The sequence below is a fragment of the Otolemur garnettii genome, unplaced genomic scaffold (assembly GCF_000181295.1).
Source record: "Otolemur garnettii isolate 467f Iridium unplaced genomic scaffold, OtoGar3 scaffold00021, whole genome shotgun sequence".
NCBI lineage: Eukaryota > Metazoa > Chordata > Mammalia > Primates > Galagidae > Otolemur > Otolemur garnettii.
This window is the reverse complement of record NW_003852416.1, coordinates 9,267,698-9,288,939: the sequence shown is the minus strand read 5'-3', so window position 1 is coordinate 9,288,939 and position 21,242 is coordinate 9,267,698. Positions and strand designations below refer to the sequence as shown.

Here is a 21,242-nt window from a genome sequence, read left to right as displayed (position 1 = left end):
GCGGGACACGGAGTGGACGGTACTCAGGTTGCCTGGGGGACACGGGATGGACAGTACTCAGGTTGCCTGGGGGACACGGGATGGACGGTACTCAGGTTGCCTGGGGGACACGGGATGGACGGTACTCAGGTTGCTTGAGGGACATGGGATGGACAGTACTCAATCATGGATTTGGGCTCTGCACTCACTCAAGGCCACTCTGTCAAAATTTGACTCTGAGATTCTACCAGTTATTGACCGCGTACCTTAAGCCCATTACTTGCCCTCTCTTAGACTTTCCTCTTCTTCCAAACAGCAGTAAGAACTTTTTAATAGAATGGTTGTGAGGTTAAGTGAGATATTGCAGATGAAGCTCTTAGCACAGTGCCCCCACCACGCAGGAAGTGCTCTGTCATTTTCGTCACTATGGGTCTTCACGGAGCACCTGGCCTAAGCACCTTAGTCCGCTGCCTTGTAAGCTGTACTTTGGGTGCCATTAGCCTTTTGAATATCAGATAACCAGGGGAAGGGTGGGTATGTAATTCTGATAACGGCTCCTTTGTTAGGAACTTTGTCCCTTCCTTCTCATATCTCAGTGGGAGGATAAATTTCTAAAGTCAGTTCTGCCATGTGTGAAGCTAAAGGTCAGGCCATCGCAGCTTTCCTTTTGCCCTTGCGTGCCATCACGACTCTGCCTGCTATTCAGCGAACTCTAGGGAGGGACAGCTCACCTGCTTTCCTTCTGATCCAGGATTCTTAAGTTAACATGAATAGATTCAGCCTATAGCTCTAGGACTCTGCTTCTCTATTCCCTTGGGTTATGAGGCTTGACTTCTAAAGACTTGGCTCAGGGATCAAAACAGCCTAAGATCCAACCTAAATGAGTGTCCCCTGTGCCCCGTCATGCCCTTTGCATGTCTTTTCTTCTTTGCCCTCACCCGCACACTTGTGGTCACCACTATCTTGTGGCTGTTCCACAGACTAAATCCAAGGAAATACCCTCAAGCAAAATATCTAGAGGTTTACCAATACTAATATGAAATCGATTAGATAAAACAACTACACACCAGCATGAGAGAAAAACACATTAAATTCCAGTGGAGGGCAGGGGGATTGGCAAGCTCTCACCCAGTGGGCACAATGGAAGGGCGTACAGCACTTGGGTGAAGGGCTCCACTGGAACTTGACATCCCCTAACAAACTCAAATGATGTAACCTAATCATTCCTACCCTCATATTAATCTGAAAAAAAAAAAATCTAGAGGTTTAATAGGAATCTTTCAGATTCTAAGGGTAGAGGTTTTTATCAAAAAGAGACATTCCACTTTCCTTTACAAGGACTTCATTAAGCTCAGTGGTGTCTGGAATCTGGAAATATCCCCCAAGACCTGTAAATAACACTTATTGTAACACCTAACTGACTCATCCCCTCAGACTGCTATAAAGTCTGCTTTGCAACCTGTCATGCTCCTTAAAGAAAGGCTGCTTCTCAGAGACCAGCTCAAAATTGCTTGGCTTTGCAAAAGAGCCTAAAACTAAAAATAATTACAATGATAATAACTTTTGTCCCCACCACCACCATCATCACCCTGTTACCAAGTTAGAGGGTCTCAGGAAGATGACGAGCTTTCTCTGAGCTTCTTTATTCTGTGTACAAATCATAGCTATCTTCCAGGTTAATCATGAAGGTCGAATGAAGCAGCCACTGAAGGTCGGGATGTTGAAAGAATTGTTCCCACTTCCACCTCCCATGTTTGCTAAGAGGCAGTCTGAGAAGTGTTCCATCAGCTGGGTGTAGCTACCCAATGTCATGGTGGGGCTGTGTGGAGTTGGGCGCTCATACCCTCTGTCTGTTTCTGCGATCTAAAACTCTACTTCTGCAGAGCTGCCAGCCCCTTTTATGATCTAAAAGGTATCTTAGCTCTTTCTAGGTGGTGCTACAAAACTCTGGAACGTTAGCTTCTGGTGTTCTAGAACTCTGTGGTTCCTTTGTTCTTGGCAGAAGGAAGGCGCGCACACAGGCCATCACAGCGGCATGTGTGAGTATGTCAGAATCGTCCTGTCAGTCAGACCCCTCACACCCCGGGCACCTTGCCGATGGATGACCTTAGAAAATGAACGTTTGTACCCTTCATGGGCTGCAAGACACCCAGACCTAGGGGAAGTTGTTTTTGGATTGGGTTCTAAATGGATATGGCTGTGGGAGGAGAGAGGAGGACAGACAGTGTAGGGAAGAAGCCTTATCTAACCCGTTTTCTAAAGAGAGATACTATAGGAGACAGTGGTTTTACCAGGACATGGGATAGCCTGCTGGAGCACGGGAGACCTGGTTGCAGATTTAGCCCTCTCACTAAGTCAATATATCACCTTAAAGAAGCTCCTTCATCTCTTAGGGTCTCTGGGACACTCAAAAGTTAAGTTAAGGTTGTTGGATCAATGAGGTACCCGGCACACACACTCTCATACCCACGTGGGTTGTGATGCTACAACGCTGTGCGGCTTTGATAGATACCTACACAGAGAACAAGTGGGGCAGTAACTACCAATACCTGCTGTGGCCAAAGCCCCGCTCTGAGGGTTGGCCTCTCTCCTAGAGTATGTAGCGAGTTCTACTCTAGGTCAAGTTATCCTCCCAACTGCAGGGTCACCATAGCCAAGACTACCCCAAACGCATCCCTTGTGACATTTCTGTAGTTGGGCCCATTGAGAGTAGATGGCTGCCTAAAGCAGAGACTGTTCCTAGTGTGGTCCATCTGGGGTCCCCCCAGACAAGCAGCAGCCATATTACCTGATTTCTTGTTAGAAATCCCCATTCTCAGGCCCCAGATCCAACCTACTGAGTCAGAAACTTAGGCACAGACCCAGACATTTATGTTCTAACAGGCTCTTCAGGTTACTAAAGGTTATGAATCACTGGCTTAGAGCATCTTGCTCTCTGGCAAGTGCTGTCAGAATGTGTTCGTGGGTTGCTCCTTAACACAATCTGGCATTATTGGTCTCTCTCACCTCTGCTCCTTCATGAGAGGGACCCACTTTCAACTCTCTTTGGAAATGCTCTAAGCTTTCTTTTAGGGGGAAAAAAAAATTGGCATTATTAATCTAATCAAATGGTACTCCAGCCCAGTTCTATCCCTTCTATAGCTACTTCTTAGAAGCCCTTTTCTTTCAGGTATTAAGGAAGGACTAGGGCTCTGTAGCAAGACGTGACCTTCGAGAGTTAATGCACCTAAAGCCCCGGGTGAGAATGTGGCCTGAGAAGACCTCTATGTTAATGTGCAAGTCTCTCCTCCACGCAAGAGGCAGGAGGAAGTGGACCTGGCTTCTGATTTTCATTACTGGCCACCTGACAGAATTCAGTAAGAAGAAACCTAAGAGAGGATTTCCTTGAATTTCTGCAGATACTATACACAGAAAGTGTGCAAGATCTAAGGTCTGCTGACATACCACGTGGGGGCAGACACCCTGCCGTGTCTGCCTGTGGCCCTGGGCCAGCTCCCGGCTTGAGTGCTGAGTGTGTGATTCCAGGTGACTTCTTTCACCTGAAAAGGGCTCATTGGTCTCACCTGTCAAACAGAGGTCGTGCGCGTCTGCAGGGCTTCTTCCATCTCTATCCATCATTTTTGTTTAGTGATGATGCCTTGCAGTCTGAATGATTTTGGAATCGAGGGTGGTGACTAGTGACTTCAGCAAGGAAAGAGAGTAAGCCAGGCTGAGCTGCGGTGCAGAAGCAACACCGCACAGGGTCAAGGGCTGGGCTGGGCTGGGCCAGGCCGTGGGTGCTGCAGGCTGCGTTCAGGATTCTGCATTCTAACTCAACACAGTGCCCTTCAGCCTGTCTCACACTACACAGATGCTAGACTCTAGACTGAGTTGGCTTATTTGGTTGTCTTGGAGATGTTCTAATTCTGTAGGAGACACTGGTCCCTTCTGGAAGACCACTGGTCTTCAAATGCAGACTTCTTGATCCGAATCTTAAAGTTCCAGCTGGAGCCAATTAGAATGCCTTCTCATTTTTCTCTCACCCGCCTCCCAAGGAGCATTTCTTCATCTGGTTATCTAGACCTTCCTCTTCCTATCACAATCTCAAGAATTGTGTCCCAAGCAGATTCAAATCCCTGTTTAGCCCCACCCCCCACCCCTTCCTCTTATTAAATGTTAGCTTTCTGAGCTGAGGGCTGTTTTGTTTTGGGTTTTTTTTTTTTTTTTCCTCTTAAGCCCATTGCATAACAATCTCTTGTTTTAACCTTTTGCCAAACCCTATACTTCTCTCTGTCAGGAGTTACTACAAGTGTTTGAACAGGTAACTGCTACCTTTGAACTTCTATTGCAACAGGTCCAAAGGTTCCAGGGGAACTTGTCGGCCACTCACAGGACAGTACACTGTGGTCTCAGGAGTGGCCCTACCTCAGGAGCTGTGAAAAGGGTAGGGGTGCCCGAATGTGGTGCTGAACCAACACAGCCAGCTGTGAGGGGAGCGCTCCCGGCACTCAGGAAACGAGCGTCTTCCCACAAGGTAAGCGCCAATGATACCACCTGCTCTGTGTTTTATAGATCTAGGAGAGAGTGGGGAGGGGGGCGATGTGGGGAAGAAGGTGGGGCATCTGTCTATTCTCAGCCTAAGGTTCTTTTACAATGTGAAATTACATTTAGTGGCGCAGTAATCTCAGCCGACTTGTGTAGGAGGCAGAGAAAAAAATCAATTGGAAAGGGGGTACAGACACTTGAGCTGTCTGAATGCCAACAGGAGGTGGAATTGAACATTCATTTCACCAAATGTACTAAAACTAGGTAAGGCCAGGATGTAGGTCTCCATCTTCTGCTCAGACATTCTCTGTCCTGGTGTGGTTAGAAGAGCATCTGCTCAGACATTCTCTGTCCTGGTGTGGTTAGAAGAGCATCAGCTGCTGCTGGTGGTTCCCATTTGGAAGGGAGCAGGGGAAGGGGACTTAGCAGATAATCTGTTAGGTGCTCTCGGGAGTATTCCAGGGAGATAGATGGCTCCTCAGCTCTTGCCTTTCTGTAAGGTAGGTGGGATCATTCCCACTTCACAGATGAACAACGTGTCTGTGGGCTGTTATACAGAGCAGCCAAGACTGGGATTTGAGTCCTGACGGGTCTGACTCTCCAGCGCCTCTGGAATGTGGAATTCTTGTGTGTTGCCAGAACCTTCCATTATTCTCTGAAATCTTGACGGTGTCCTTCCTGTGTACAAAGACTCAGATAGGAATGCAGCTGTGACAGCTTTAGAATGACCTATCAGGGGTGACCAACCAGTGGCCCAGGGGCCTCATGCTGATTTTGTGAGGACTATTTGTGCTTATCTATGGCATCCGATATCTTGAAAAATCTGCACGAATCCCTTTTGTTGCTAATCAGCTTCCTTTACTGTTTGCATATTGAACATGCAGCCTAAGACAACCCTTCTTCTTCCAATCTGTGGCAGAGAAAAAAAAAAGGTTGGACACTACTGACTCTAGACCTTTCTGAACTTGGGCATTCAATCTTGAAGGTGACTGACAAAAAAACGTCATCTTTTCCCGGCCCTGAACCCTTCCTCTGGTTGGTGAAGGAAGATGGCACTCACTGGAGAAGCCAGCTACGGTATCAGAGTGGTTGAGACTCCACACTCACTCTGATGTCCTCTGCTCTCCCCTGAAGAAGTTGCTTCTTGGTGGGCTGAGCCCCTGGAAGTAAGCAAAATCCAAGTACTCCTCCAGCCATGGGAGGACTCGAAACTGAGTGCCGGAGCTACCTTTCATCTTCCTGTCCTCCGCTTTTATCACGTGTCTGGAAGGGGCTCCCATGAGGCCAAAGGATCAGCTCCTGAGTTCCCTGAGACTGTGGCACAGCTCGCCGGGCCTCTTCAGCTGCAGGCTTTTAGAGCCTCCTCCCTGGAGAGAGAACAAATCCTAACCCAGCTCTAGCAAAGAGCCAGGCTCATGCTGTACTTCCCTGAGACCTTTGGAGGGGGAGACCCAGGCTACGGCAAGCATTGCTTAATTCTGAGGTGTCAGGGAGGCGGGGAAGAGGCAGGAGAACCTGTTATTTTGACTTCCAGATCTGAGGGTGGCAGCTCCAGGGCCCTTCTGTGGCCACAGCCTTGGGTGAATCAAGCAAGACTACTACAGGTCCTAGTAATTCTGGGGCATGAGAGAGGTGGCAGGAAATATTTTTAACTTAAATTCTGAGCCGATGTGTCCAAGGAACAAGCACCGTGTCTATTTAACAACTCAATGTCCTCATCATTCCTGACTTGCTTGTTTATTTATTGACTCGGTTATTCTTGACTTTGTCAGATCTGCTTTGGGGTCTAAGGCAGGCATTACATGCTTGGATGTGAGGGCTGAGGTGCCCTCCAGCTGGACCTTCCTGTTCTGTGAATCCAACAGGGAACAATGTCACCTCTGCCTCTCTGACACTAGTGGTCTGAGGGGGAACCTCGAGTCATTTTATTTGAGGGTTTTTTTGGTTTGTTTGTTTGTTTTTGTGTCGTTTAGAGGTAGTCTTGGATAGAGGAGGACAGGGTGAGGTGTGTTGATGTAAGCCGGCTTTTGTTTAGCTCTCAGGGGCTGGGGTTGAGGCTTTGAAAACCAGCCAGGGCAGCTTTGGCGGCTTCTCTCCTCCTGGTCAGAACACTTCCACTTTCATTTGTGAAAGAAAAACCAGGAAGTGAGGTCCCCAAGTGCGGCACGTTAGCAAGCCCAGCATGGCCTGACTCAGAGCAGGGCAGCACTGGGATGCTCTGAACCGGGACGTCTGCCTGCATGGACTCTCGGAAGCCACGCTGTCCCTGGAGGAACCGGGGGTGAGAGAAGACAGACGGGGGGCTCATGTGCCAGGAAGAACTCAGAGGCAGGAAGCCCCGTTCTCTGGAAGCACCAAGTGATGCAGCCCCTTCCCAGGGTAAGGGGACCGTCTCGGGGTGTGTTATTCAGCAAGGGGGTCTTGTGAGCATGTGATAGAGGCTGGTTGGTGGGGGGGGCATTCTGACCCCTCATTCAGAGAAGCATCTGGGGATCTAGGGCTTGCTGTGTCCCATTTGCCCATCACGGTCCTTGAGGTCTGTAAGGGACAGCTTCAGACCTCTGTGCCAGGAGAAGCATGAACTAGACTTTCTCCCACCTCTCCTGGAAGAGGCAAACCACAACAGAGACCTCTTTTGTGAGTCTGAGCACCTGGCACAGCTCCTCGGTGGGCTGGGGGTTTGCCCTCAGCTTTCATGCCCGTCTTTTCCTCCTTCCTGTGATAAGAGCTGACAGAGGAGACTGATGAGTTGGGGAGATTGATGGAATGGTCTCCACATGAGGCTGGATTGACATTAACAGGTTGGGCCACAAGTTAAATCTAAGGTGAGCCTCAAGGACCTTCAGGGAACACTGGGAAGGAACTCCGTGGTTGGGGCTTATTACCGTCTGTGGGGATCAACTTTTTTGGTGGTCTGAAAGGTGGGACTGAATCTATGGCTCCGTCTTATAGGTGATTGGTATTCTATAAAACAGGCAGAGTCTTAAACACTTAAGTAAAAGATTGATTTCATTTATTACACATGGAGCATTGTTTTTCACGATTCCTTCCTCCATATTCAGGCATGGGGTCACTGTGTGTTGGTGCCCAGTGATTGACCAGTATTTGAGATGAATGTGGAGTATGTCTTGCAAAGGTAGTGTTTTTGTAGCCACTGCCTGTGTATTTGGCATAATAAAAGGAACAAAAATATAAATAAAACAAGAGTCGTAAGTGCAAATGCTTTCTAGGACAGAAAGGTAACATAGATAGGCAAATGACATGTGCTAACACGCTGGTGGTAGAGACACCAGCAAAATTCAGAGCAGGCATACCCTACAATAGTTGTTTTCAGCACACTGGTGTGCCACAAGAGGATCTTATGTGTGCCATGAAAAATTTTAAAGATCATGAAGTAAATTATTTTTGAAAGAAGTTCAAATAACAGTAAGTATATTCTTCTTTTTACTTTTTTTTTTAATCAACATAATTTAAGTGTGTCACAGAGGTTTAACTATAGGTTCGAGTGTGCCATGAGACAAAAAAAGTTGGAAAACTCTGCCCTAGAGAAATGGCTTCAGCTTTAGTTATTTTCTTTAAACACTTTTTAATCTAGATCAAATCAAACACTTCAGCCATGCTTTTGTCTAGTGTCTAGGTCTTGACCTGAAGTAGTCTTCTCTCTCAGGCTAAATTACAACTACCTGAGGGCAAAGACGCCTACAACGGCATCAGTGTATGGTCGCATACCCAAGAGGTCAGCATGCACTGGGCCACAGATCCTGCACGGAGGCTGCCAGTCTAGGGAGGAAAGAGAAAAGACAAGGTCAGCAAGGTAGCAACATTTTTCATCAAGACTATCTTCTGAGTAGATGGTTTCACCCTTTCATGGTTGAGAAAGTAGGCTCAGAAAGGTGAAGCAATTTCCCCAAGGTCCCAAAGCAAGCAAGTTGTCAAACTGGAATTTGAAGCTGCAGGAAGTCGGGTGCTAAAAACTGCCCTTCTTCCACTCTCATGTGGTACTAGCCTTCCTTCAGATCACCCAGAAAATTTTATGTGTAAAAGAGAGGTTTATGTGTGGTGATTCGGGCAGGTACTCAGTTTACATTTTTATGGCACATGTTTCAAGGTTGACATTTTCCTAGAACTAGAAAGTTTACAGCTATTATTTCTTGAACATTTTTTTTTTTTTTGAGACAGAGTATCACTATGTCACCCTCTGTAGAGTGCCTGGCGTCACAGCTCACAGCAACCTCAAACTCTTGGGCTCAAGCAATTCTCTTACCTCAGCCTCCCAAGTAGCTGGGACTACAGGTGCCTGGCACAACACCCGGCTATTTTTGTTGTTGTCGTTATTGTTGTTTAACCGGCCAGGGCTGGGTTGGAAACTGCCAGCCCTGGTGTATGTGGCTGGTGCCATAACCACTGAGCCACAGGCACCAGCCCATGATTAGGTTTTATGGGGTTTTTATCTTTTGTCTATGAAGTACATACTGTCTTATAGACAAGACAATCCAGGCTGAGAAGTAAAGAAACTGGATACGCTGGATCTGTAATTTGAACTTTGGCTCATTTAGCTCCAAAAGGTGAGCTGCGCCTCAATTTCTGGTAAGTCTAGTTTAGGGCATGGCCAAAGAATTACAAAATGGAAGAAATTTCTTTTTTGAAAATCCCTCCACCTCAAATCTGTAGAGACAGAAAGCAGATTGGTCATTACCTGGGACAGAGAGGAGAGTGGAATTGGGAGCAACTGCTTACTGGGTGCATGCAAGGTTTGCTTGGGAGGGCCATGAAAATGTTTTGGAGCTAGATAGAGGTGGCAGTTGCACAAGATAGTGAATATACTAGATGTCATTTAATTGTTCACTTTAAAATAGTTAATTGTGATTTGAATAGTTAATTGTAAATTGAAATGTAAATTAAACCTAAAAAAAAATATCCTCCCACATCCAGACAGGTGTGTTCCCCAATCAGGATTGGCAATGTTTTAGAAACCAAAATGCTGTGTCTACTCATGTCTGTCATATATGCCTGGCCCACAGATGCCCTTACCCTCAGTTGAGGTGCAGCCAGGAGTGACTGTCATGACTGGCAGAACAATGTGTCCCCAGAGGCTGTGAGCTCAGCCGTCATTGTTCTTATACGAAATTCCACTGTAAATGCATCTGGGTCTTTTTCTTCCCTCTATGACTATACATCGTAAAGTCAGAAAGGGACTCTCTCAGTAGCTCTTCCTGCTGGCGCAGAATCTGACACCCCAGGTTCTTAGTTTCTTTTATTTTTTATTTATTTATTTATTTTTGAGACAGAGCCTCAAGCTGTCCCCCTGGGTAGAGTGCCATGGCATCACAGTTCACAGCAACCTCCAACTCCTGGGCTCAAGCGAGTCTCTGGCCTCAGCCTCCCAAGTAGCTGGGACCACAGGCACCCACCACAACGCCCAGCTATTTTTTGGTTGCAGCCATCATTGTTGTTTTAGTGGGCCCGGGCTGGATTTGAACCTGCCACCTTAGGTGTATGTGGCTGGCGCCTTAGCCACTTGAGCCACAGATGCCAAGCCTTAGTTCCTTTTATTTAAATAAATACATGAGTTCTGGAGTTTGAAAGGTCAGACCACCCATGTGCTGCTGTGGCCAGGCCATAGTATGAACCCTTCTGGGGGGAGCTGGTAAATCTCTTGATCTCCATGCTACTCTAAGGGTTGTGAGGTTGTGAGGGGCTTATAGGAGGATGTGGAGGGGGGCGGGGAGCTGGCTAGGGCAGAGATAGACTACAGCTCCTCCAACTAGAAGTGCTCTGTTTAAACTGAAACAAGAGTTGTGAAGACCTCTGCACATTCGTAGAAGGGCAAGTGGTGTACACAAACCATGATCATTTTGGGGGGGGGGAGTGCATCTCATAATAGAACATCAGATATTGGCCTGCACTTGAAAAGTGAGATACGTGGAGCTAGTCTTTGCTAAGAGCTCCCCACATGCTTGGCAGTGTATCAGAAGTTCCGCACACTATGTCCCCTTGACCTGGGCATTGTCACCTGCCAATTCCATGTGCGCGGAGGGAACCTGATGTTCAGTGACTTCAAGGGACTGTCCCCAAGACCACACATGTGGCAAGCAGCAAAGCTGTTGCTATGATAAATGTCTGGAGAGGCCTTGCCAGCCCCTGGACATGAGACTTCTGGCAATAAACTTGTAGTTTGTACTTTGAATCTGTGACTCTTGACCATTGGTCTAATGGGGCAGTGCGAGGGCCGATGCTGCAGAGAACCAAGGAAAGAAGGCTTCTTTCACAACCTGCTGCCTCACCCCTTCTTTATCCTGGCATGGTGACGGGGTCTTAGCACTTTGTCCAGCCTATCTTTTTACAGACCCTCTTATCAGACCCAGGGGCCTTCTGATACTGGTTCTTTTACCTCTGTGCTCTCATAATTCGCTTGGTCAGCAGCAGGCTGGTGCCCTTTAGGGATGTTCAGAGACAAGCTTCTCCTCTGGGTAGAGCCATGGACTGTCATTTGTTCGAAGCAGAGTGGTGGGTCAAGGTTGAATATGCATCCTGCACTGGAGTGGGGTTTGTCGCTTCCTGTCAGCACCCTATGGTATCTCAATGAACTGAGTTAAGAGGCTGTTGGTATTTGACTTAACAAGGGTTCTCCTGTTAAATGCCACTTAGCTCAACCGGCCAAGGCCAAGGTCCCCTGGTGTTTATGAATGAAATCACCCCAGCGGTACAATGTCTACACCAGGCCCCAGACACTGTCTCATTCAGCCCTTCTTGGGGGCTTTTTCTGTTTTCCCTGTCAACTAAAGGTAGACCTTCTACTTCCATCAGAAATGCCTCTTCTCTATTTCCCTCCCCTAAATGTCATACTTACCCCCACTTTAGTGCCCCGGGCACATCTGAGTATCCGGTTTACCCCTTCCACTTAGGTTCATCCAACCCAATGCCATGATTGGTCTTTCCATGAAGAAAGAGGATGAGAAACACAAATTAAAGTTGAGAAAGATGGTTTGGTGGCAGGGACCCTGGTTGGAAGCATAGGCAGGACCTTACCAGCCCTTAGTATCATTAGTGGGGTCATCATCCTTGACCGCCCCTGGAAAATAAAGCCAGGGCAGCAAGGGTCACAAATCCTCGAAGTCCAGTGCTCCATACAGCTGTTGCAGTTCGCCCCAGTCTACACTGGCCACTCCCTTCTTCAAACCCATGAGTTCATCCCATACACTGCGTCACTCCATAGGAGTTGTTAGTGTTAAATCAATCCATAGTCCTCAGAGAGCAGAAACTATATCTTCTAAGTGTTTGTCCCTCTGCACATGGCACAATGCTAGACACACAGGTCTAAGTTTTGTTTGCCTTACTGAAAGTAAATGTATAAGTAAATTAAAAGTGCAGAGAGCACAGACATGGGTTCCCCCCACCCACCAAGTGCTGCCAAAGCTGGGAATCATCCCACAGAGCACTAGTCTCAAAGTACGTGAGTGAATGGAGAGTAGGTAATACCCCCCGTTAGACCAGGAACCTAAGCATGCTCTCTGCATGCTGAACCACTGCCCAGCACACAGCAGGTGCTTGAATACTCAACTGATGAGTGAACACGATGAGTGAACCTTGACCTTACTCTGGGTGGGCTGCTTAGTGCTGCCCTTCTCGTAGCATGAAGCTGTGGCATTCTTGAGGAAGACTTGGCAGACTCTGTCCCCGTGCAATTAGAAGCACATTGTGTTCCTTACAGGATTGAATTCTACAACCTGCTTCTTTCAACAGACTCCCCTCCCCATTGCCTTTCTCTCAACATGTGCCAATGGGGAGCAAAAACAAAAGGCTCAGTACTAATGCCTTCCCATTGTATCCTGGTACCGTGCCACGTACAGTAGCAACCACAGGCTAGGAGGCCTCTCACCCCAGAGATATCCATGGAGTTACAGGAAACTCCACTGAGACCCCAACCTGAGGAAAGAGCTAGTTTTATTGCACTTCTCACAGCCCTCCTGTCCCCTGGTTCCTGTAGCTATCGCCTGTGGATAGGCACCAACTGCCCTAATGATTTATTTACGGCAAGCTTGCTGTGCTCCTGGAAACCTGTCTCTAGCCTAGACTCTCAGCCCTTGTCCGCCAGCTGCCTTTCAAATTACGGCTGTTGTATCTGGCCTAGCAATTGCACTAGGAAGAGAGATGTATGAGGTTAATATCACCAATCAGTTTTTTTTTAATTATTTAAGCAATCAAATGGAATCTTTCCCTGGTATGGAAATGACTACTTAGCCACTGACTGATGTTTTAATAGAGCTCCCTTTGGTAATGTTGTCTCCCTTGCTCCCTGCCAGCATGTCTCTGGGGAGATGATAGATAAGGAGGCCCTTTCCTGCTTGCCTGGAGACATGGCTATTGGAAGGCAGTGGCCTGAGCACCTGAGCGCTGCTGATTGGATGAGAAGTTATCTGCAGGGTGTAGGTCAGAATACTATGCCAGCCTCTCTTCTCCAGCTACTTGGAGTAAACTTGAAAGATGCACTTTGGGGGCCGCTCTGGCCCTGTGACTCAGCCTTTGCCTTTGTTCTTACTTCTTATCAGCTAGAGAAATGAATGAAAAATGTTCCACCCCCAGAGCTGCTGTCAGGCTGATTACTGTGTCTGAAAAGCATTTCACACAATGGGAGGTGGGAGGATTCTGCTTAAAGAAACAAAGCTGAGGTGTGTTCAGGTGCATTCACATGAAATGCCACCAACTAAAGGGGTGGAACTTTCTAACTTAGGTGCCTGAGTCAGAGGTGGGATCATGGCATTTGCCTAAAGCATGCCTATTTCAGGGTAGGCAGCACACACCATCAAGCATGGCCTTCCCGGTGAGCACTTATCTAACCTCCCTAACCCCAGTCCTCTTTCCCTGTTATTTTGTTGTTGATGTTCCATAGAACTATCCAGTATGGTTATTATAAACTCCCTATGGGACAAGATCCCACAAGGACAGGGACTAGGGTTTTTACTGCTGTATCCCCAGCATCTGGAACAAGGCCTGGTGCAGAGTCAAGCCTTTCCGGATCTTTCGACTAAAAGATTGAATACCCCAAACTTTCTGGAAAATCCAGTCATGATTTCTCCTCTTCCACCTATCTTTTCCTATAAGGATTATCCTTCCAGAAACACAAACACATATATAATTCATCACAATTGAGAGGGTGCCGTACACACTGTTCATGTAATCTTTTTTCTTTCTACTTGGCAGTAGACTGTGTGGAGCCCTTTCTGCATCAGTACGTTCAGACCTGCTTTCTTCTTTCTAATGTCTGCTAGAGTTCCATTGCACAGAAGAGCTATCCTTTGGTGACTGCCCTATCCAGGAAGGCTGCCCTGGGCTCCTGCATCAGGAATTGTCCTATAGCTTTACTGATGACAGTGAATATAATAGCTAATACTTATACGTCTATGCCAGGCATGCTTCTAAGCACTTCATGTATTTTTTTTTTTTTTTTTGAGACAGAGTCTCAAGCTGTTCCCTGGGTAGAGTGCCATGACACACTCAACCTCAAACTCTTGGGCTCAAGCGATTCTCTTGCCTCAGACTCCCAAGTAGCTGGGACTACAGGCGCCTGCTACGATGCTCAGCTATTTTTTTGTTGCAGTTGTCATTGTTTAGCTGTCCCTGGCCAGGTTTGAACCCACCAGCATTGGTGTATGTGGCTGGCGCTGTAACCACTGTGCTACAGGCACCACCCAGCACTTTATGCATTTTAATCATGAGGACAGCTTCAGGAGGGAACTATCATTCTTGCCATTTTACAGAAATGGCATAGTTATCTGTCCAAGGGCATGAAAAAGATGACCAAGCAGGTGTTGAACCCGAGGAGTATGACTCAAGAGCCCACATTCTTAACCAGCACGTCACATGTCATTTGCGACGTAGTTTATTGAGCAAGTGTCTCTCTACAAGATAAACTGATGATAAAATCATAAATTAGGTCAAAGAGCATACATTTTAAATTGTGACAGAAGGCAATGAGAAGGCACATCTCTGAGGGGCTGCACCAACTTCACATTGCTACAATTACCATTGCATTTTTCACTGTCTGTCAATGCTGATCTCCTGCATGGGGAAAAGGCTCCCATTTAAGTTTGCATTTTAGAAACTATAAGCAAAGTTGAACTTCTTTTCCTAATTGGAAATAAGCTGGTTGTTCGCTGTGAACTTTCTGGACATGCCCTCCATCCATGTTTTATTGCATTCTATTTTGTTTTTAATTGACTTCTAAGAGTTCACTATTGAGAAAACTAGCTCTTTTCCCATCCTGGGGATTTGATATTTATCCCAATTTATATTTTGACTTTGCCCCTGGTGTCTTTTCCATAAGACAAATATTTTTAAAAATGTTTCTGTAATCAAACTTATCAAAATTTATAGATTTTGCGTTTCATATTTGAATGTTTCCCATGCCAAGATTATAAAAGAATTTTTTTCTCATACCTTTTTCCCTCAAAACAGTCTCATGGTTTTTATTTTATATGTGCCTTTAATCCATCTCCAACTTAGTTTTGTTGCAAGGGAGCAGTTACCGTTACATATTCTTTCTGAATGGCTAGCCTCAGTATATTTATTGTAAGTGAAAAAAAATCTATTTTGATTGAAAATGCAGGTTAGTCTATGATAATAATGATGATAGCACCTCCTAGGTGTACTTCCAGATTATTTCATTAAGCAGATTTGTCTATTTATGACCAGTAGAAAACTTTAACAGTCCTGAAATAAATATTGAAATTTGGTAATGTTTGCCTTCCTGCCACCTCCCAATTCCTGTTATTTTTAAAAAATTTTCTGACTTGTCGTGTAAGTTTTATTTTTCTGGGTGAATTTCAGAATTAGACTTTTAGTTCCCAAGAACATTCTACTGTTCTTTATTAGGGTAGCCTAAACGTATATTTACATTTAAGAAGATAGAGCCCTAAACTACTTTAGGCATATGCTTCCCTTTTGTAAGACTTCCTTTGAGACACACACATCTAAACTTTGTAATGTAAGTTTTACATATTTATTCGTACATACACTATTGCAAATGACATCTTTCCCATGACTTCTACATTAATCATTTGTATGAAATATGAGAAATCTGTTGACTTTCTGGGTACTCGTTTTGATAACTGACCACCTCACTGAATTAGTTCAGTAATTATAAAAGTGAAAAGTACTAGTTGACTCTTATTTCTGAAGAGGGTCTTTAGGATTCCTCCTCTCAGCTGGTTTGTTTTGGTTTGGTTTGGCTTTTGATTGGGAGAGAGGACTACAGATTTTTATCTCAGCTCTAACAGAATCTTGACACTTTTGATCTTTGAATCATTGTAAACAGCTTTGAGCAGCTGAGATTCGCTCTCCTTGGGAACAATGTTTTTCCATATCAGGCTTTTCTGTGACTATTTGATTTTTGTGAAACAGGATAATTGATTGTCTCAAATCATGTTATTTTTATTTCCCAAAAACTACCTGTGATACTGAAAAGTAAACTAGTATAAGAAAAGGTTAAAAAAGCCCGAGGAAATTGGGTTAAGGATCTTGCAACAGAACACATACCTTGTTCAAGTTCATTGCTTATTAAGGAAAAGGTTAACAGATTTTTTTCCAGGTAGGTTCATGATGCTATTTGGTTTATAATGTCCTATTGACCTTTGTCATACCTTTGGGGTTTGTCTAGAAATACTGACTATGTGATTAAAGATTGAGAGGAAGGCCTCTTAATTGGAGGGTGGCAGGAATTTGAGGAAAATAACAGTAAAGGCTGGGTTAGAAATTGAGAGCTCAGCTCAGAAATCAAAACTTTCAAATACAGCCTCATAAATAACACGCAAATGCCTCCGGAGTCATTATGAGTTGTAAAGGCTTTTTGGCATCATCTCTAGGATGCAGTAAATCATTGCTAGGATGGAAGAATGTGTGAACTAATTGGGTGATGGAACCTGGGGACTCTGGTCTCCCTTTAATGAGCTTTCTATCACCATAGGATGAGCCCATACATGCAAGAGAACAGAGAAGCCAATTAAATCCTAACGAATGTATGCCACTTTCTAGAAGGAAGGTTTTTCTTAAGCTTATCATTGCGATTTCTATGTCATTATTGCACAGAAAAGAATTAATTCTCCAGACTTATAAGCAGAGATAGTTTGCCTTATTGTCCTTAGAATTCCAGAAAACCCGGGTAATGGAATGATTTATTTCTTGGCTGGATTATCTGCCCACTTAACCAATGTAGATGACTTCATCCTGATTCCTCCCAGCCTGGAGTAGTAGCCTTATCTAGATGTGTGTTAGAAATACACCCTTTTCATCATCCACCATTCCTAATCCAATACCTTGCCCAAGTGTTCATTTGGGAATAATTATCTAAAGCAGTGGTTCTCCACCTTCCTCATGCCACCACCCTTTAATACAGTTCCTCATGTTGTGGTGACCCCCAACCATAAAGTTATTTTTGTGGCTACTTCATAACTGTAATTTTGCTACTGTTATGAATCGTAATGGAAATATCTGATATGCAGGATGGTCTTAGGGGACCCAGGTGTAAGGGTCGTTTGACCTCCAAAGAGGGGGATAAGCCAGAGTGACTTCTGATGATCTAGGATTTAGGCATTTGAAGGTGGAGGTTGTTTTACTATGGTGAAAAAATGGATTAACTCTTCTAAACTGAGTAGGCCAATTCTGAATTAGAAAACTGTTCGTTTACTCAAGCACCAGTCTTTGAAAGCTTACTGTGTGCCAGGCATGGTGCAGGCTTGGCAGCAAACAAAACAAAAATCCCTATTCCAGTTGGCACATCAGCTCAGTGACAGCAATGGAGAATGAGGGGCTGAGACTATTTCAGATAGTGAACAGTGTCATGGAGAAGAGAGAGCAGGGCCCATGACAGTGACTGGGAAAGAAAAGGCCACATTCGAGAGGGCGGCCCGAAAGCTTCTGAGAAGTGACGTGAGGTGGAGCCTACAAGCAACACACAACCACTTCAGATCTGGGGAAGTGTTCTGGGAAACAGGAAGCGGGAACACAGAGGCTCCGTGGTGGGAACACACTTTAAGATGAGGCTCTGAGTGGAGTGTATGTAGGAAAAGTACAAAACAAGGACTGTTTCAAGAACATGATTTTCAGTCTATAGGGATAACCTGAAAGATTCATAGCAATAAACAAAGACCCAAAATTCAAATGCTCAAGTAGTTGAGGCCACTTAGGGACTTTATCCCAAGAAAGGGAGACTAAATGAAGAAATGCACCCAAATCCACAAAGGAGCCACATCCAAAGCTGAATATGGGATTGGTCAGAACCTAGATACCGAGACTGGTCCAGGAAACTTGCACAGAAGTAGGAAAGCAGAGGTGTTCTTTAGATAAAATGTAGAAATATTCAGAACAGCTAAATCCATAGGAACAGAGAGCAGACTAATGCTTTCCTCTGGGGATGGGGAAGAGGGAAGGGGAATGACTGATAGTGATAAAACACCTTTGGAGCCAGGAGATGAGTGGTTTTGCCGACGGACTTCCACACCACAGAGGAGGGGCACATCCTGGAAGGAGCCAAGGGGAAGGGTGGCAGACAAACGGACCTCCTGGGGTCTGTGGCCAAGGCATGTCACCCTCATCACGTCAGCAAGCGGAGTCATCTTTCTGATGTGGGCATCCTAACATGTACTGTGGCTTGCCCAACTATTTGTAGATGATGTGAAACCCGAGGTTTCCCTTTCCTCTTTTTTTAAAACACTATTTCACTTCTCCCTAACCTATTTTTTCCCAACTAGAAGTGATGTTAAAGAGAAGAGGAAATGCCATCACACCATTGCTTGCAGGAAGTTCTGTGTTGGAAACTGAACCAGAATGGTCATTTGAATTACACAGGATATGTGACAAGAAGGGTGGTGGCTTTTTCTTCTCACTTGTCTTAGCACATCTGAAAGTGCTACCAGATTCTGAAGGTTACAGCGGTAACCACAGCTTTCCGATCCAGAAGTGGTATGACCCAATCCCTTCTCTGAGGCCCTTAGTTTCTCCCATCTAAACGGTGAAAGAACTAAATGGTATAATTGCAAATCCTCTCTAGCAGTAATAGGGTAAGGTTAAAAGTATAGCAGGCGTTAAGAAGGAGACTATCAAGATAGTGAAAAGACAGCCTACAGAATGGAAGAAAGTATTACAAATAATGGTGATGGTGAGGATCCAATATCTAGAATATATAAAGTGCTCTTATAACTCAACAATGAAAAGTCAAACAGTTCAATTAAAAAATGGGTTAAGGACGGGGGTAGACATTTCTTCAATGAGATGCCATCTTATAGCCATAAGGATGGCTATTTAAACAAACAAACAAACAAACAAAAAAACCCCAGAAAGTAGTAGCATTTGTGAGGCTATGGAGAAATTGGAGTCCACTTAGTATAACTGGTTAAAATGTAAAATGATGCAGCCATTGTCAAAAAAGTCTGATAGTTCCTCAGAGAATTAAATATAAATTTACCATATGACCTAGCAATTCCTCCAATGATATGCCGCAAAGAATTGGGAAAAGGTGTCCAAACAAAAACTAGTATACAAATATTCATAACAGGCCAGGCATGGTAGCTCATGCCTAGAATCCTGGCACTGTGGGAGGTCGAGGCAGGTGGATTGCCCGAGCTCACGAGTTCGAGACTAGCCTGAGCCAGAGTGAGACCTTGTCTCTAAAAATAGCCAGGCGTTGTGGTGGGCACCTGTAGTCCTAGCTATTTGGGAGGTTAAGGAAAGAAGATTCCTTGAGCTCAAGAGTTTGAGGTTGCTGTGAGCCAATGATGCCATAGCACTCTACTGAGGGTGACAAACAGAGACTCTGTCCCAAAAAGAGAAAATATATAAATATATGTGTATATATATATATATATGTATATATATATATATATATATATTCATAACAACCTACTCATGATAGCCCAAAGTGGAAACCTCCCAATTATTCCTCAACTGATGGATGGACAAAATATGATCTATCTACACAATAAGATTGTTTTTAGCCATAAAAAAAAATGACACACTGATATGAATGAACCTTAAAAACACTATCCTAAGTGAGAGAATGCAGACACAAAAAGTCACACTTACATGATTCCATTTACATGAAGTATTTAGAACAGCTAAGTCCATAGGAACAAAAAGCAGACTAATGCTTCCTCTGGGGATGAGGAGGAGGGAAGGGGAATGACTGCTGATGGGCATAGAGTTTCCTTTCAGTGGTCATGAAAATGTTTGGGACTAACTAGGGGTAATGGATACACAAACTTATAAAATGGCTAATTCAGTAGCAAGTACATGTGGTGGTCGCATTGTTCTTTCCATTGTTTAGATACTTCATTTGGATAGTGGTCTCTAGTTCCACACAAATTGTTGCAAAAGGCATTTATTCATCCTTTTTCGTAGTTGAGTAGTACCCCATAGTATAAATTAGAGCTAACCAACAGTCACACATGTGCACACAGAGAAATAAAACTCAATGGAAAAAATAAGAGAGAGAGAAAAGGGGGGAAAAAAGAAAAAATATTAAAACTCAAAGGAAATCAAGCAGGGATAGAGAGAAGAGGGAGAGAGGAGAGGGGCAAAAACCTACCTAATAATTGGGGGCAGCGCCTGTGGCTCAGAAGGGTAGGGCGCTGGCCCCATATGCTGAAGGTGGTGGTTCAAACCCAGCCCCAGCCAAAAAAAAAAAAAAAAAAACCCTACCTAATAGGTACAATTAGGGTGATGGGCACTGTTATAGCCACGACTCAAGCATTAGAAAAACAATTCATGTAGCCAAAACCCCCTTCATATTTTAAAATAAAAATAGGGAAAAATAAAATGATCAATTCTGTGTTGCATAGGTTTTATCTCAATTTTTTTTTTTTTTTTAACGTAGAGCGCAAGAAGGAGCCATTTGGAATTCTGTGCGGACAGCTGGTCAGTGACAGCAAACTCTGAGAGTGAGCGGTCATTGCAGTTGACAAACACATCCTTCAGTGTCTTCTGCAAATAAAGTCCCTTGCCAGTGTAGGCAAGGTGTTTTCATTCTCATAAAACTGTGGCCTTGAAATGTATAAATATTTCCCTTGTTTGTAATGAGGTGGTCAGTCTCATTCTATCTGTGGGCAGTATGACTGAAATCTATCTAAAAAGACAAGGGCTCAAGAATTGACAGACCATGGTCCAAATTAAACTAGGAGATGTATTCTTGTTTGTCTCATACCAGACTCTTAAAACTTGCCATATCTTAAAATTGAGGTTTCACAAAACTTCAGTCTTCTGGGTTATCTGGGAGCAGGGGTGTGACCTGGTGACCCTGGACCCACTTTTATGTGGTAACAATCAGCTGGGATTGACAGCGCCTGCCCCCCTAAGACAGGTCATGGATTCTGTATCCCATTCCCCACTTGTGTTACCTGCCAGGCTATGCACCCTCCTGCCTCCCTACCACAAGTGAACAGACATTTTCACCTTTAGATCCTATTTTGGGGACACTGATTGGCAAGTCTTCTTTTAAAATGTAAATCTGCCATCTGAAAGAAAAGAGCAAAAGTCCTCAGTGTAAGAGTTTGTTTTCATAGTGGAGAAGGAGGGTACCGGTAAGGATTTCTTAATTTGTGGGTGGGCTTGGGGCAAAGGGAGGAAGCCCATCTAAGATGTTACCAGATGGGAGGCTGAGGAGAGGGGCTGGTGGGGTAGGGTTAGGGAGGCCGAGGGGAGGGGCTGGTGGGGTAAGGTTAGGGAGGCCGAGGGGAGGGGCTGGTGGGGTA

At 44.9% G+C, this 21,242-nt stretch overlaps 1 protein-coding gene across 1 annotated transcript in view; it reads left to right on the top strand.

Moving 5' to 3' along the window:
* Window positions 1-4,315: 4,315 nt before the first annotated feature.
* Window positions 4,316-21,242, top strand: part of ACSL5 (acyl-CoA synthetase long chain family member 5) — a 47,407-nt gene continuing 30,480 nt past the window's right edge. The window contains exon 1 of the mRNA XM_012803625.2: window positions 4,316-4,492. The gene's annotated coding sequence lies outside the window, so the exon portion shown is untranslated. The remainder of the gene's footprint in view (window positions 4,493-21,242) is intronic.